This window comes from Tursiops truncatus, chromosome 1, assembly GCF_011762595.2.
Source record: "Tursiops truncatus isolate mTurTru1 chromosome 1, mTurTru1.mat.Y, whole genome shotgun sequence".
NCBI classification, from domain to species: Eukaryota; Metazoa; Chordata; class Mammalia; order Artiodactyla; family Delphinidae; genus Tursiops; species Tursiops truncatus.
In genome coordinates this window covers 23,668,982-23,684,492 of record NC_047034.1, presented here as the reverse complement: position 1 = coordinate 23,684,492, position 15,511 = coordinate 23,668,982, and the positions used below count along the sequence as shown (strand labels likewise).

At 44.1% G+C, this 15,511-nt stretch overlaps 1 long non-coding RNA gene across 1 annotated transcript; it reads left to right on the top strand.

Annotated features, from left to right (window-relative positions):
• The first annotated feature begins 40 nt into the window (after nt 1–40).
• On the top strand, nt 41–13,907 carry LOC109547534 (uncharacterized). Its single transcript, XR_002173335.3, has 3 exons — nt 41–371; nt 5,387–5,721; nt 10,233–13,907. It is a non-coding gene; the product is annotated as an uncharacterized lncRNA (long non-coding RNA).
• The last annotated feature ends 1,604 nt before the right edge of the window (nt 13,908–15,511 follow it).

Genomic DNA, 15,511 nt, shown 5'->3' with positions numbered 1-15,511 from the left:
GAGGGGAGGCAGTGGAAGGAACTGACGTGACTGCAGCGGGCTGGCCCGTGCTCTCCTTTATGTAACGAGGGCCCCCTCCCAGTTCCCACAAAAGACTCCCACAGAAGGTGGAAGCGCTGTGGGCCGGCTGAGTGCGGGCCCGCCTCCGGCGCCCGGCCCCACCCACATGTCGCGTTTCTCTTCTGGCTACGAGTGTTGGCCCTACGGGCGCGTCCCAGGCTGGGTCGCCCGAGCAGTGGCCCCGGTGCGTGCGGGGTCGTATACCCCTGTTAGCAAGGCTCTTCGCGGAGGCCCGGCCCTCCTCGGAGTAGTGGGCACAGGCCAGCACGTGGAAGGAGCGGAAGCGGGCTCTGCGGCGGGCGGCCGGCTCGGTAAGAAGCGGAAGACAGGGAACTGCCCCCTGAGGAAGTGCCTCCTCCCAAACGGAGTGGCCCCAAATCTCCTCGTCAGCCCGAGATATCAGACTTGAGCCCCGGTTGTCTTGACCGTTTCCACTCCCTGGTCTGCAAATCTGTCCAGGGATGTCGGTGGAGAAAAGGGAAATCAGAACAATTTAGTGACTGTTTCACAAAACTAGATACTCAAGCCAAAGGATTGTCCTTTTTTCCGAGGTGATTTTGAGGAATTAACATTTAACATTTTGGAAACTTGTTTACTATTACTACTTAGGAAAATTGACCGTTGTATGCTGATGCCTGCAATGGGGGGAGAGGGTTGTGATGAAATCCAGACGTGAACCGAGCTTCACCGTTCCTCATGGACGCTGGAGCCCGGCGTCCAGGCCGTCCTGGCCGTGGGACCTGAGTTGAGGCAGCGTGTCCCCCGCAGCGCAGAAGCGGAGCGTGCGGGACCGGGGTGGCACAGCTGTGCGCTTCTCTGGCCGGGTCCTCTGCGCTGCCGGGTCTCCTCTGCAGGAACGTTCACATACTCTTACCAGTCCAAATTCTGTACACACGCCCCACCCCCAATCATCTCCACATTAAGTACAACGTATATTTTGAGAGAGAATTAAGGAGGTTTTGACAAGTTTCAAGGAACTGCCCCAAGCAGGGTGGGGCTAAGAACTGGGAACTTGCCTTGGGTAGGCAACTGGCTCCCTTTTACCACACAGGAGAGAAAGTTCCAGCCCCCTGGGTTAGGCCTTCAAGGGGTGTACATTGCTCCCTCCTAAGCTAACTGTTCCCTTAACTGCCTGTGTTCCTCCAACCCCTGCCAGCGTAGTGACCTCTACCACTGCCCATAGGATAATGGAGTCCCCAGTTCATCCCTTCCCATAATGTACAAACTCTACCTGGTGAGACTTCACTGGGAAGAGGGTGTGATTTTCATCAGCTCCAGCTTCTGCCGAAGGGGAGAGAGGATGTGGTGCTTTAGCGAGGAGGGAATTGGGTACTTCTATGCCAGTTCAGTCTCACTCCACCAGCAATGCCAGGGTTAGCTTTTCTCTAAAGTACCTGAAGACCAGCATTACCCAGTACCATAAACATTAGTTTTTCTTCAGAGACCACCAGTCTAGTTTACTGGAGAAATACCCCCCAACTAGTTTATGCAAAGTTGTGAAATATGAAATTATGTGAAATGTGAAATTATGACCTCAGCTTTATTGTGCTAAAAACACCCTTCTTTCCTGACCTGACTTTCTTATTGCAAAGATTCCCCCCATTAACCTCCAACACTGTTGGTGGGAATATAAGTTGGTACAACTATTATGGAGAACAGTATGGAGGTTCCTTAAAAAACTAGAAATAGCACTACCATATGATCCAGCAATCCCGCTCCTGGGCATATATCTGGAGAAAACCACAATTCAAAAAGATACATGCACCCCAATGTTCATTGCAGTACTGTTTACAATAGCCCAGACGTGGAAGCCACCTAAATGTCCATCGACAATGGAATGGATAAAGAAGATGCGGTACATATATACAATGGAATATTACTCCGCCATTAAAAAAAGAACAAAATAATGCCATTTGCAGCAATAGGGTTGGACCTAGAGATTGTCATCCTGAGTGAAGTAAGTCAGACAGAGAAAGACAAATATATCGCTTATATGCGGACTAAAAAAATTGTACAAGTGAACTTATTTACAAAACAGAAGTAGAGTCACAGATGTAAAAAACAAACATGGTTACCAGGGGGAAAGCAGGGGGAGGGATAAATTGGGAGATTGGGATTGACATACACACACTCCTATATATAAAATAGATAGCTAATAAAGACCTACTGTATAGGACAGGGAACTCTACTGAGTACTCTGTAATAATCTATATGGGAAAAGAATCTAAAAAAGAGTGGATATATGTATAAATGACTCACTTTGCTGTACAGCAGAAATTAACACAACATTGTAAATCAACTACACTCCAATAAAATATTTTTTTAAAAAAGATTCCCCCATTACTTCAAGTTAAAGATTCCTTCAAATTTTTTTGGTTATGATAATGGCATTGTAGTTAGGTTTTTTTTTTAAAGAGTCCTTATGTTTTAGATATACACACTGAATTATTTCCAGATGAAATAATAAAATGCATGGGATTAGTTTCCAAATGCTACAGGGCTGGAGGGAAGAATGGGTCATGAGTTGATAACTGTGAAGGTATGATGGATATATATAGTGGGGTTCATATTCTGTTTATGTTTGTTTGAAATTCTTCATAATAAAGTTAAAATAAAAAAGAAATCTGGGCCAAAAAAAACCAGTTGGAAGATAATACTAATAATAAAGGCAGAGTGAACGACGAGAAAACAACGAATAACAATCGTTACTACTCTTCTAGGTATAAACTCACTACAAAGTAAGAGCAAGGATGAATCTAACTGCAGCTGATAAAAAGACAGCCAGAAAATTCAAAATTAGCAAGAAGATATTTGAAGCATGGATTTATTCACTATGTACCTCACTCCGAGTGTCTGAGTGCCTGAGATATTATTGATTATATGATACGTCATTTTAATTATCGACTTTCTTTAAATTTATCTTAAACTTCTAAAAATTTACATTTTTGTGTATCTTTTCTAATGGGCATAATATATTAATACAGTATTATTCAAAACACACACAAATCTGTGTATACATACATGCACATGTACGTATATATATATTCTCCCAATAAGCAAAGATGCCAATGCCTGGGACGTTTGGGTGAGAAGCATGATGCTGCAGCAATTCCCCTCTGATCTCAAAATTTCTTCCTTAATAGCAGAGACAGAGAAGGCAATTATCAATTTTTCTCACTCCACTCAGTTATTCCTATCAGCATACAAACGTTTTAACTGTCTCTCACTCTTCATCCCATCTCCATTTCTCTGCTCCCATTTTCAGCAAAGTCATGGAAGAATTGCCTATATCCATTTTCTCCTCCTTTTCTTCCATTCTACTTGAATCAATCTAGTCAGCTTTACCCCCCATCATTCCCATAAACTGCTCACCAGTGATCTCCATGTTGCCAAATCAAGTAGTCAATCCTCAGATCTCATCTTAAACTATCAGCAGCATTTGACCCAGTTGATCACTCCCTTCTTTTTTCTTAGTGGTTGCCCTGGGGTATAATTAACATAACATTCTAGTTCAAATTAATACTAACTTAATTTCAATAATATACAAAAACTTTGCTCCTATATGGCTCCGTTCTCCCCCCTCTTTTGTGCTGTTATTATTATACAAGTTATATCTCTGTTCATTTTATGCCCATCCCCACATATTTATCATTGTTGCTTTATGTAGTTATTTTTTAAATCAGGCAAAAAAATAAGAGTTACCAACAAAAATATACCTATGCTGCCTTTTATATTTACCTATATAGTTTCTCTTACCATTTTCTTTATTTCACCATGTGGATTTGAGTTATTGTCCTTTCATCTCAGCCTGAAGGACATACTTTCTTTCTTACAGAGTGTATGTTCTAGTGATGAATGCCCTTGGTTTTGTTTATTTAGGAATGTCTTAATTTCTCCTTCTTTTTTTTTTTTTTTTTTTGCGTACCTGGGCCTCTCACTGTTGTGGTCTCTCCCATTGCAGAGCACAGGCTCCGGACGCACAGACTCAGCGGCCATGGCTCACGGGCCTAGCTGCTCCGCGGCATGTGGGATCTTCCCGGACCGGGGCACGAACCCGTGTCCACTGCATCAGCAGGTGGACTCTCAACCACTGCACCACCAGGGAAGCCCCCTCTCCTTCATTTTTAAAGAATAGTTTTGCTAGATATAGAATGTTTCATTGACAGGGGTTTTTTTTCTTCAGTACTTTATATCATGCCACAGATTTCTGCCTTCCGTGTTTCTGATGAGAAATCAGATGTCAATCCTATTAAGGATCTTCGTGCATGATGAGTTGCTTCTTTCTTGATGTTTTCAAGATTCTCTCTGTCTTTGTCTTTTGATAGTTTGATTATCATGTGTCTAGTTGTTTCTCCTATCTGAGTTTATTCTATGTAGACTTCAGTGTGCTTCTTAGACATATAGATTAATGTTTTTTATCAAAATTGGGAAGTTTTCTGCCATTATTTCCTCAAATATTCTTTATGTCTTTTTCCCCCTCTCTCTTCTCCTTCTAGAACTCCCATTATAGGTATGTTGCTATATTTGATGATATCCCACAGATTTCTGAGGCTGTGTTCATTTTTCTTCATTTTTTTCCTTTCTTTTCTTCAGACTGGATCATCTGAATTGGTTCCTATCTTCAATTTCATTGATTCTTTCTCTGGCCTGCTCAAATCTACTGTTGAGCTCCTCTGGTGAATTTTTCATTTTACTTATTGTATTTTTCAACTCTAGAACTTCTATTTGACTATTTTTTAACACTTTCTATCTTTTTATTGATATTCCTTACTTGGCGAGACATCATTCGCATATAAACCCGGAGTTTGTTGTTGCTGCTGCTTACTGTGCTATTATTCTTTGTTTGCTTAGTGACTTTTCTGAACTAATTCTGTAAAGTCTGATTTTGTTGTATGTGGCCACTGAAGTCTCTACTCAGTTAGCTTAGTGGTGAGCTAATGATAAGACAGAGATTTCCTTAAATGCCTGGAACTAATAAATCATCCAGTCTTTGCTGAGGGACTCTGCGTGCACGCTGGGGCATGATTTCAACACTCAGCCAGGCAGTCGACAACTCTTCCTCAACCTAACTTCCTGCTTGTGCAGAGCCTCACAGTCAGAGGTGAGATCTTAGTGCCTTCCCTGAGCATATGCCCAGCCCTGCCATGTGTGTGGCCTTCTAGAGTCCCAAGAATATGTTAGATTTTCAAAGTCCCTGTGGATGTCTCATTCCCCAGCTCTCCTTAAGCTTTCTGGTTAGTCTATTGTTTGTCTCAACTGTGATCCACTGCCTCAGGCAGCTGCGAAGTTAAAACATATGTCTGTAAATTTTTTTTTTTTTTGACAGATTCTTCTTAAGAAAAATGGTTTTGGGCTTCCCTGGTGGCGCAGTGGTTGAGAGTCCGCCTGCGGATGCAGGGGACACGGGTTCGTGCCCCAGTCCGGGAGGATCCTACATGCCGCGGAGAGGCTGGGCCCGTGAGCCATGGCTGCTGGGCCTGCGCGTCCGGAGCCTGTGCTCCGCAACGGGAGAGGCCACAACAGTGAGAGGCCCGCGTACCACAAAAAAAAAAAAAAAAAAAAAAAAAGAAAAAGAAAAATGGTTTTCACACTGGGTAAGCTTGAGTCTGGTCACATACAGACAGCCTTGCAAGTGGAGTCTTCCAGAGAACCACCAGACAGGTAAAATAATGACAATGCTCTGAGAATTTGGCTTTGAAAAAGTTCCAGTTCCATTATGCTCCCTTGGCCAGGCTGAACCAGGAATGTGGACTGTTATTTTTCAAGCTACCACATAGCTGGCGGGGGGTGGGGGTGGAGGCAGGGCACAGGTGAGACTAAAGCAAGTTACACCACCACAAAGCTCATTTTTCTTACTGAGATTCAGCCATTTTTCTTCACTCCCCAGGTTACTGCAAGCCTTTGGCTAGTTTGCAAAGTTCTGAAAAAAAAAGTTGATTCTGAATATTTTTGCCAGTTTTTTCATTGTTTTTGTGGAGGACAGAATTTTCAAATGCCCTTCCTTTGCCATTTTCTCTAATATCACCCCACTCCCTCCTTCTTGAAACAGTTTTTTTAAATTTAGCCCCTGGAACATTATACTCTGCTAGTTATCCTTCTGAGAACCAGCGTTTTCTCCTCAATTTCAACTGCTGGGTCTTCCTCATCTTCCTGACTTCTAAATTTTGGAGGGCCTCAGGACCCAGTCCTTGTATCCCTTCTCTGTCTGCACCCACTCTCTTAGTGATCTCATCCACTTCCCATAACCTGACAACTTCCAAAGTTTTAACTCTGCCACGAACCTCTCCTGTGAATTCCAGACTCACAAATCCAACAGCCTATAAGGATCTTCACTACGATGTCCACTAGTTATCAAACTCAAAATGTCCAAGGCTGAACCCTTGATTTACCACCCATCCCTGCTCCTCCCCTAAGGCTCCCTGCCTCAAATAAGTGGCCTTCATTCACTGCTCAGACCAAAGACCTTGGCATTCCCCTTGACTACTCTGTTTCTTTCATACTTCACATCAAATCCATGAGCAAATTCTTCCACTCTGTCTGAAAAATACACCCTGAATCAGCCAATTTTTGCCTCAGCATCACTGCCACCCGAGTTCAAACCAACATCTTCTTTCACCTGAATTATTCTAAATAGCCAATGAACTGATCTTGTTTCCACACATCATCTTACAGTGATCTTTTTTTGTTTGTTTGTTTCTTTGCTTGAAAACAAAAGTCAGATCATGTTATTTCTAAACTCAAACCCCTCTGATGGCTTCTCATCCCACTCAGAATGAAATCCAACATTATTACATTGCTCTTTAAGACCCAGCATAATCCTACCCCCAGGTATCTTTCAGATGTTATTTTCAATTGCCCTCTCCCTCTCTAATTTTATTCCAACCAAAAAAGGCCTCCTTTCAGTATTCGCCTAACATGCCAAGAACTGTCCCATGTCAGACTTTGCACTGACCCTTCCTTCTGCCTGGAACACTCATCCCTCAGACATCCTCATGGCTCACTCCCATGCTTTATGTGGTTCTGTGACAAAATGTCACCTTATTAGGGAATTCTTTCCTGATCATCCTACCAAAATATGACCTATCCTGTTCCTTAACTTGTCTTAAAAGGACTCTTTATTCCCTTATCTTGCTTTATTTTTCTTCCTTGTACTTTTTAATCACCTAACATATTTCTATTTACTTGTTTGTTTAATCATCTGTATCCCCCAACTGGAATGTAAGTTCTATGAGAGCAAAATCTTTGTTTCTTTAATTCACCATTGTATTCCCAGAACCTAGAACAGTTCCTGGCAAATAGTAAGTTTATGGTTAAAAGCATGGACCTTGGACCCAGAATGTCTGGATTAGAAACCCAGCTCTGCTACTTACTAACTGTGTGACCTTGAGGTAGTTACTTAACTTTTCTGTGCCTCAGTATCCTCCTTTGTAAAATGAGGATAATACTAGTATCTATATGTAATAGGGTTGTTGAGGATTAAATGAATTAATATATGAAAAGTACTTAAGATGGTGCCTATCACATGTATACTTTATATAATTCTAGTTATTATTTTTGCTTAATAAATGAATGATAAACCCAACATTGTAACATGTATTCAGCAAGATACTATATTAATATCCATTTTTCACTAAATTGTTACCATACATACACCTGAAAATGACTTCTAGATTTTGAAATGAAAAAAATTAAATTAAAAAGGACCACATTTTCTGCAATTTCATCTAATTTATTAGCTATGGTGTTTCAAGTACTTTTAGACCATCTTGATATTACTAACCCATAGTAAAAATCAACTAGCTTACTTAATAATTGCATCTTTCATTTCTAAGTCAAAGCTTAGTCTTTATTGATAATACTTAGAAAATTTATATACTGGTTGCAATATTTTCTCTTTAACACTAGGTTCTGAAGTAGAAGAGCTTAATTTTCTAGCTAAGAGGTTGATAAATCATAACTTTCAGACCTGGAGAAAAAATTCTGAGGCACTTTTGTAGAATTATGATCTTCGTGCTCCACATTACCTAGTAGTGTTCAACGTCAGTATTCTTTTTGATTCTGTTAAAGAAAAAAATTCATGGCACTTGTTAAAGATGGTAAAGCAAGGGGCTTCCCTGGTGATGCAGTGGTTGAGAGTCTGCCTGCCGATGCAGGGGACGCGGGTTCGTGCCCCAGTCCAGGAAGATCCCACATTCCGCGGAGTGGCTGGGCCCATGAGCCATGGCCGCTGAGTCTGCGCGTCCGGAGGCTGTGCTCCGCGACGGGAGAGGCCACAGCAGTGAGAGACCCGCGTATAGCAAAAAAAAAAAAAAAAAATAGTAAAGCAGACATTATTCAGGCCCATTGCTATAAGTACAGGGACCACTGCAGTAGGAATTTGCAGCGGGGAGAGAGATTGGGCTCAACTCTGAATATAACATAGGCAAGTGGGAATTTACAGCCAAGGAGCTGGGTGGGAGGTGAGTGTATGGAAAATAATTAAGAGGAAACATTAGGGGTAAAGGGGATTCTAGCTAAACTAACCTAAAAGGATTCTTGCTGAAGACAGGCCAGGGTGATCAGACAACACCTGGGGGATGTTGGAGATTGAGGAGCCTGATCAGATATCCAGCAATCAGATGTGGAGGATGCGGGTTCTTGCTAAACCAACTTAGCTGGGTTCTTGATAAAGCTGGATCTTACAGGGAAATGCACAGATGGGCCTAGGAGAAGGTTCAGGAGCCTGTCTAAAGTTTGGTCAAACAAGGAAGCTTGACAGTCAAGCGAAGAATCTTTGTCAATTCCTGGACCGTTTGGCGTATATATTAAACAGCATGTGGCTAAGAATAAAAACAACTCATAACTGTGTGATAGTCAAAACCAGCAGTTCAGGAGGGGCTGTTTCAAAGTGGGAAGATGCCTGAGCAACTGGGTCAGAGCCTGCACGCCTCCTCTCCACAGGCTGCCCAGTGTGAGTGCCCCACACCACCAGGGCTCTGTTACAGGAAAACAGTTGTTTAATATCTATTTTATCCCTTAAATGTAAGAAAGTAGGAATGAAGACAAATTCCACTACTGTTTCTTTGTGGGGTTTTTTTCAATTTTTATTTATTTATTTTTGGCTGCGTTGGGTCTTCATTGCTGTGCACGGGCTTTCTCTAGTTGCGGCGAGCGGGGTCTACTCTTCGTTGCGGTGCGCAGGCTTCTCATTGCGGTGGCTTCTCTTGTTGTGGAGCACGGGCTCTAGGCACGTGGGCTCAGTAATTGTGGCACGCGGGCTCAGTAGTTGTGGTGCACGGGCTTAGTTGCTCCGCAGCATGTGGGATCTTCCCGGACCAGGGCTCGAACCCAAGTCCCCTGCATTGGCAGGCGGATTCTTAACCACTGCGCCACCAGGGAAGCCCTCCACTACTGTTTTAAGTACACGAATTTCCCACGACACCTTCGCAAACCACTGTGTGGGAACGCTGCATAGGGTGAGCCCCCTTTCCCTAAAACTTTTTCCTACTTTTAAAAAATTTTGAACATTTTAATAGATTTCGATCTTCCATTAGGTACTACATTCACATGATGATTTTTTTTTTTTTTGCGGTACACGGGCCTCTCACTGTTGTGGCCTCTCCCGATGCGGAGCACAGGCTCCGGATGCGCAGGCTCAGCGGCCATGGCTCACGGGCCCAGCCGCTCCGCGGCATGTGGGACCTTTCCGGATCGGGCCACGAACCCGTGTCCCCTGCATCGGCAGGCAGACTCTCAACCACTGCGCCACCAGGGAAGCCCCCCATTCACATGATTTTTAAACAACTATTCTGAAAAGGTTTGCAGTGAAAATTCTCCCCCTACTCCATGTCTCTCCCACCCACTTCCCAACCCCAATGCCCCCACACCCCTACACCCTCCCAACTGAAATGCAACCACTGTTCTTAAGTTTTCTGTCTCTTTTCGAAGTTTCTTCATACATATGTAAGCAAATACAAACATACAACCCTATATTTTATACTAACATTCACACTGCACACTGTTTTGTTTCTTGATTTAAGATCACGTATAGCTTGAAGCTCTTTCCAAATTAGTATGTAGATAAGTGTCCTCGTTCTTTTTTCAGTATTATGTTATGTGCATGAGCCATAATTTATTTAACCAGTCTCCTGTTGATGGTCATGCAGACTGTTTCAATTCTTTTGCTCTTTCAGACGAAAGCAACAGGAAAAATCCTGTTTCCAAAATGTGATTGGTTTGGACTTAAGCAAGGCTGGGTTGGTGCACCGAGAAAGCAGAGCCAGTGCAGAGCCCGCAAGTACTCTCCCTGCGCTCTGAGACCTGACACCCATGACTCACTGGTTCCAAGATTAGTCACGTATGCCCAAACACCCCACGGTGAAAACAGATCGTTTCTGAAGCACCAGGAATGCACCATCACAGGCCGCAATCTGAGGAGGTCGCTGGACTCAGACAAGTCCAACCCAACCAGCTAAGGGAATGACTTCAAGGGATTCCCAAGCCTGTTCAACTAAGGCCAGCCTAATGACTGTAATTAGCTGACTGAGCAATTATAAGTGATTAAGCACATTACAGAAGAGGCTCAGCTTCCCACAACTGGAAGCATCCCAGCTCAGCCCGCTAGCAATGTCGGCTGCTTTCCTCTCCGTTTCCTTAGCCTTTGCAGCACGTGTCTGCCTTCACCGTAGGGTTATGATTTTTCTTTTCCAGATTAACCTCTTTTCAACACACTGTAGCGTATGGACATTAGCCAAGTATGCCTAATCATTGGTTTACTTTTTCCACTTTAAAATTGAAATATAGGGAATTCCCTGGCGGTCCAGTGGTTAGGACTCCATGGCGCTCTCACTGCCGGAGGCCCGGGTTCAATCCCTGGTGGGGGAAGAAGATTCCTGCAAGCCACGAGGTGCGGCCAAAAACATAAAATAAAATAAAATTGAAATATAACTTATATGTAGTAAAACGCACAGATCTTAAGTCTATAGTTCATAAGTTTTTACAAATGAATATATCATGTAATTAACACCCCAATTAAAATATAGAACAAATTTCTTCCCTCCAAAAAGTCTTTCATGCCCTTCTTTCCAATCACCCCCTACCTCGCTCCAGGCAACTGTTCTGATTCTAAGTGAATGTTGTTAAGGAGAAATAACTGATTATATGACATGGATTGGGAAAGAGTACCCTCTGAATTGAAAGAGTATGTAATTCATTCTCTTGTCCTTAAATTCTCAAGCATGTGTGGGCAGCCATTCTAGCTGCTGAATATGTTTTTTACTTTGTTCTCCCTCAGACAGTCACTGGATACTTTTTAAAACTTTTTAAAAATTCACTTAAATTTAGGAGCAGTTTCCAGATCTGGGCCCCAAGTTTGTAGACTAGAGCAGCAACAAATATACTGGAAGCTGAGAGCCAGGAGCAGAGCTTAATTGTATGTCAATCTCTTGCACCGCGTCCTTCTGAGCTATCCAGGGTCAGGGGTTAAGAGAGCGAGGCTGTGAAGGGGAGTTTAGAAAAAAGAGGAGAGATGTGCCCCAAACAGAAAGAGCTCCTGCTGCCAGGAACCTCAATCAAGGCAAGTAGGAGGGCTGCAAGGAAAAACACTTCAACCTAAAGGTGAGCACAGACCAAGGGCACACACAAGGCTCCATGTTACCAATGATCAAGGAGGTCGAAAGTCAATGTGAAATTTCAGTACGAGTGCAGGAGTGCCTGGTTCCCTCCAGTGAAATAAGCAATCTCTGGAAGAGACTAGGAGGCGTGAACCTACAAGTCTGGATAGGGCAGCTTGTCCTACAGGTAATTAAACTCTGGGTTCTATTTTCTTTCTCCGAGCCAGTGAGAGCGGTGTCAGCTAGTCACCCTGGTCATGGTAAAGCATGTCACATAGTTGTCCCCACCCCAAGAACCCCAGGAGTGTGTGTGTGTGGTGGGGAAAGGCATGCAGGGAGGGAGTCATAGAAGGGAGGGACGATAGCTGTATTGTTACAGGGCAGGTGTAGCTGAGAAGGAGAAACTCCTGCCTCCTGGTGCCGTGGATCCCAGGGAAGGATAGAGGACAGGCATTCTGCATCCATGAGGAGACCCCAAGCTATCTCTTACTGAGAGTCTCTGGGAAGCTGGTGCCTGGGTGGATGGGGGAGCTGTGAATTTAACTGAGAAGCAGAGCTCCTAGATCATGGTCCTGGACCACCGGTGAGGAACACTGTTCGCCAGGCTCAAAGTGACAGGAGTGGAATTGTCTTTCCTGAGGAGCCACAGAGACCTGGGGGCTCATATGGCAACTAGACAGACCAGAGACCAGTGGTCCCTGCTTGCATGTGAAAGTCAGACCCACCCCATCCCCTACTTTGAACTGTGTAAGCCTTTGGGTTTGGGGACAATTAAGGAGTGAAGGAGCCCCACGGAGGAGATACTGAACTTCCTGCTAACCAGGCAAAAGGGGAATTAAGCCGGTTTTCTTTACGGGAGAAAATAAAAGACAGGCCCACCTTGTACCCTAACTTTGTGGGGCAGTTCATCCTACTTACTCAGGTATCATCTGAACCCCCAGATTCCTTTGTACTCAGGTAACAGGTCCTGCCTAAGCAGTAACTTCTAGAACTTGTGCTCCAACTATTGCCCTTGCCTCCAGTGTCCTCCCTTCCTACCTGTAATCATTAAAATGCTACTCATTCTTTAAGACCTAATTCCAGTGTTACTTGCTACAACCCCTCTGATCACCTCAACCAGAACAGTCTGTCTCTCTTCTTTACTTTTAGTGTACTTTGTTTTAGCATTTGCATGCCTCATTCAACTTTTCTTTTTATACCTTATAAATTATAAACTGCATATCTTAATACCTCCCACAGTGTCTTGTACCTAGAAAGTAGCCCTTAAATTAAAAAAAAACAAAATTTAAATTGCTACCAAGGTGTGGTAGACATTGGGAGTGTCTTTCCAACACCTCTTGTCCTCCTCTCCATTGTGTAGTCACCATAAATGAGTGGCATTGACCTCCCCCAATTCCAGGGGTGGTCCCCTATGGTGTAGGCCAATCCCAACGCACCTGCCAAAGTGATAGGTTTTTTTAGCCTGAGCCAGTCAGCGCATAGCACGCCCACAGTGATTGGTCCTGGGGGTGGTCCAATCAGAATGAAGCTAGGACTTACCCTCAGGGATTAAGAGAAGCAGTAGTCCTTTTCTCCCCAGATTAGTTGTCAAGAAATTTCAACTAAGTTGGTCAGTACTAACTGAGCTGCTGTTCACAGGCATCTTGTAACCACGAAGAAAGCCAGCCTAAAAAGGAATCTGGTGCACAAATGTGGACAGGGCAGAGAGAATCAGAGACATGGAGCTGGAGCCCCAATTAAACCATATTAGAAGCCTTCCCTAACCTAACTTTTCAGTCATGTGAACCAATAAATTCTCTTCATGGTTTCTCTTACTTGCACCCCAAAGCATCTGAGCCAGTGCATTGGGAAGGCAGCATTACAGTGAACATTGTGGGTTCACATGTGTTCACATACACACCCCTTACCCCAGCACCCAGCCTGAATCTTTCCAGTGAGAGGGAAAACACACACACACACACACACACACACACACACACGCACACACACACACACACGCACACGCACACACACACACAAGTGAACACTTTAAAGCTTTTGCTAACAATTACCAAGACATGGAACTGATGTCTTTTGAAAAGTTTTAACTGACTTCTGTATTAAAAATGATTTGCAATTTTAACGTGAATTCTTAAGGATATCTCAGACTCTAGCAACTGGTAATAAACTGTGTACATTTTTTTCCTTAACAAAAATCATATCTTGTTTGGGACCCTGTAATAGTACTTAAAGTAATAAAAGCAGCCTTTACCTTTATGTGAAGTTTGTATTTTCAACATTTTTCTTCGAAGGTGAAATGGGGTTCGAATAATTGAAAGGCGACATTGACTTTTTCTTGTCTGGTTCCATGTCTTGACCTGCTTTACAACTTAAGATTTTCCAGCCTGCTTGTTCACTTGCTTTCTTGGCAAGCATCTCTGGGTCTCCTCTCTAGGGGCCTAACTCCTTGTGACCTGGGACCACATCTTGTGCCTCTTTCATAACCTGTGTCCTCCTCGTGCCATGAGGAGTTCCACAGCTTCCCGAGAGCTGGTGGACAGCCCATGGAAATTTCCACAGCAGCTGCCCAGCTTCAGCCCCCCAGCCTGGGCCCTGGCCTGCAAGTCCTACCAGCCCACGTACACTGAGCCTGGCTCCGGGTCAGGTCTGCGGTCTATTTATGACTTCTTATCTCAGGGTTTGTGCCTTGGCACTTTGCACTCAAGAAACTTCTGCCCCTCCTCACCTGTCAACACATGTCCTTATCTAGAGAAGAGAAGAGTGGGGTGATAAACAAACTCTCTTCCTCCACGGCTGCTTAGATGGCCCCAATGTCTCCCTACCTTTGGTTCATTCTTCTTGTTTTGGGGGCCCAAATCCTTTGATGGGAACAAAGAAAACCTTCTGACATTCAGATAAAATATCGTTATGACCACTGATGAGTTTATTAATGAATTTGTTTCTCACATGCTTCCCCTTACTAGGGAAAATTTGTCTCCCGAGGGGAAGGAACCTCTTCCTCACTCCTGCCGGGCATAATCCTGAGCTTAGCTCATGGGCAGAACGAGTCATTGATTGACCCCAAGGTCCCTGTGGGAGCCGCTCGGGGAAGAGCTGAGCTCAGGAGGGACGAGGAGCACACAGTGCCCAAGGAGACACCCTGCCTGCAGCCCTGCAGCATCGTTCTGTCCTCCTGGGCGTGGAGTGAGAACAAGGGACCAGGAGCGAGAGACCCTGAGAACAGAGCAGAGCTCTACTGTCACACCAGGTCCCTTAGGTACGTTACATAACCTCTCTGGGCTTCAGTGTTCTAAGATGCCAAATACCTGACCTACTACTTAATTCTTAATTTAGTCTTGAGATATTATTACTATTATTTTATTTTATTTTATGTGACTCAGATGTCAGCTGAAGCCTCCCTAGATAAGACTGGTTCAAACGAGCATTCCATATCCTGCAGAAGCCTAAAGTCCTGCCCCCCATATTTTGGCCAATTCTGGGAGGCCAGGGTGGAAGGTGGGAGGAGGCTTCTGTGCACAGACACCTCTGGCCCTGAGCCCCTGCGAGTGCGGAGTTCTATCCATTTGTGGACGGTCTTGCCATCTGTGTGCTGTCCCTGTCCAGGGCTGTGCCTGCTCCTTTGGGGAATGGAAGGGATCTACGTGACGTTAGATTAAATATTAGATACCTCTGTCCTCGGAAGTTCTTTAGCTATCCCATCCTAGGAGGACTTTTATCAGCTGATCTCACTCACGGAGCGGTCCAGCTTAGTGGTTTTTTCCTCTCCTCACCTTCCCATCTCTCCCACTTATCCCTTCCCTTTTAGACTGCCTCCAGAACTCCAAATTCTCACTGTCTTCTGTAGAGTCATTGATTTCTCT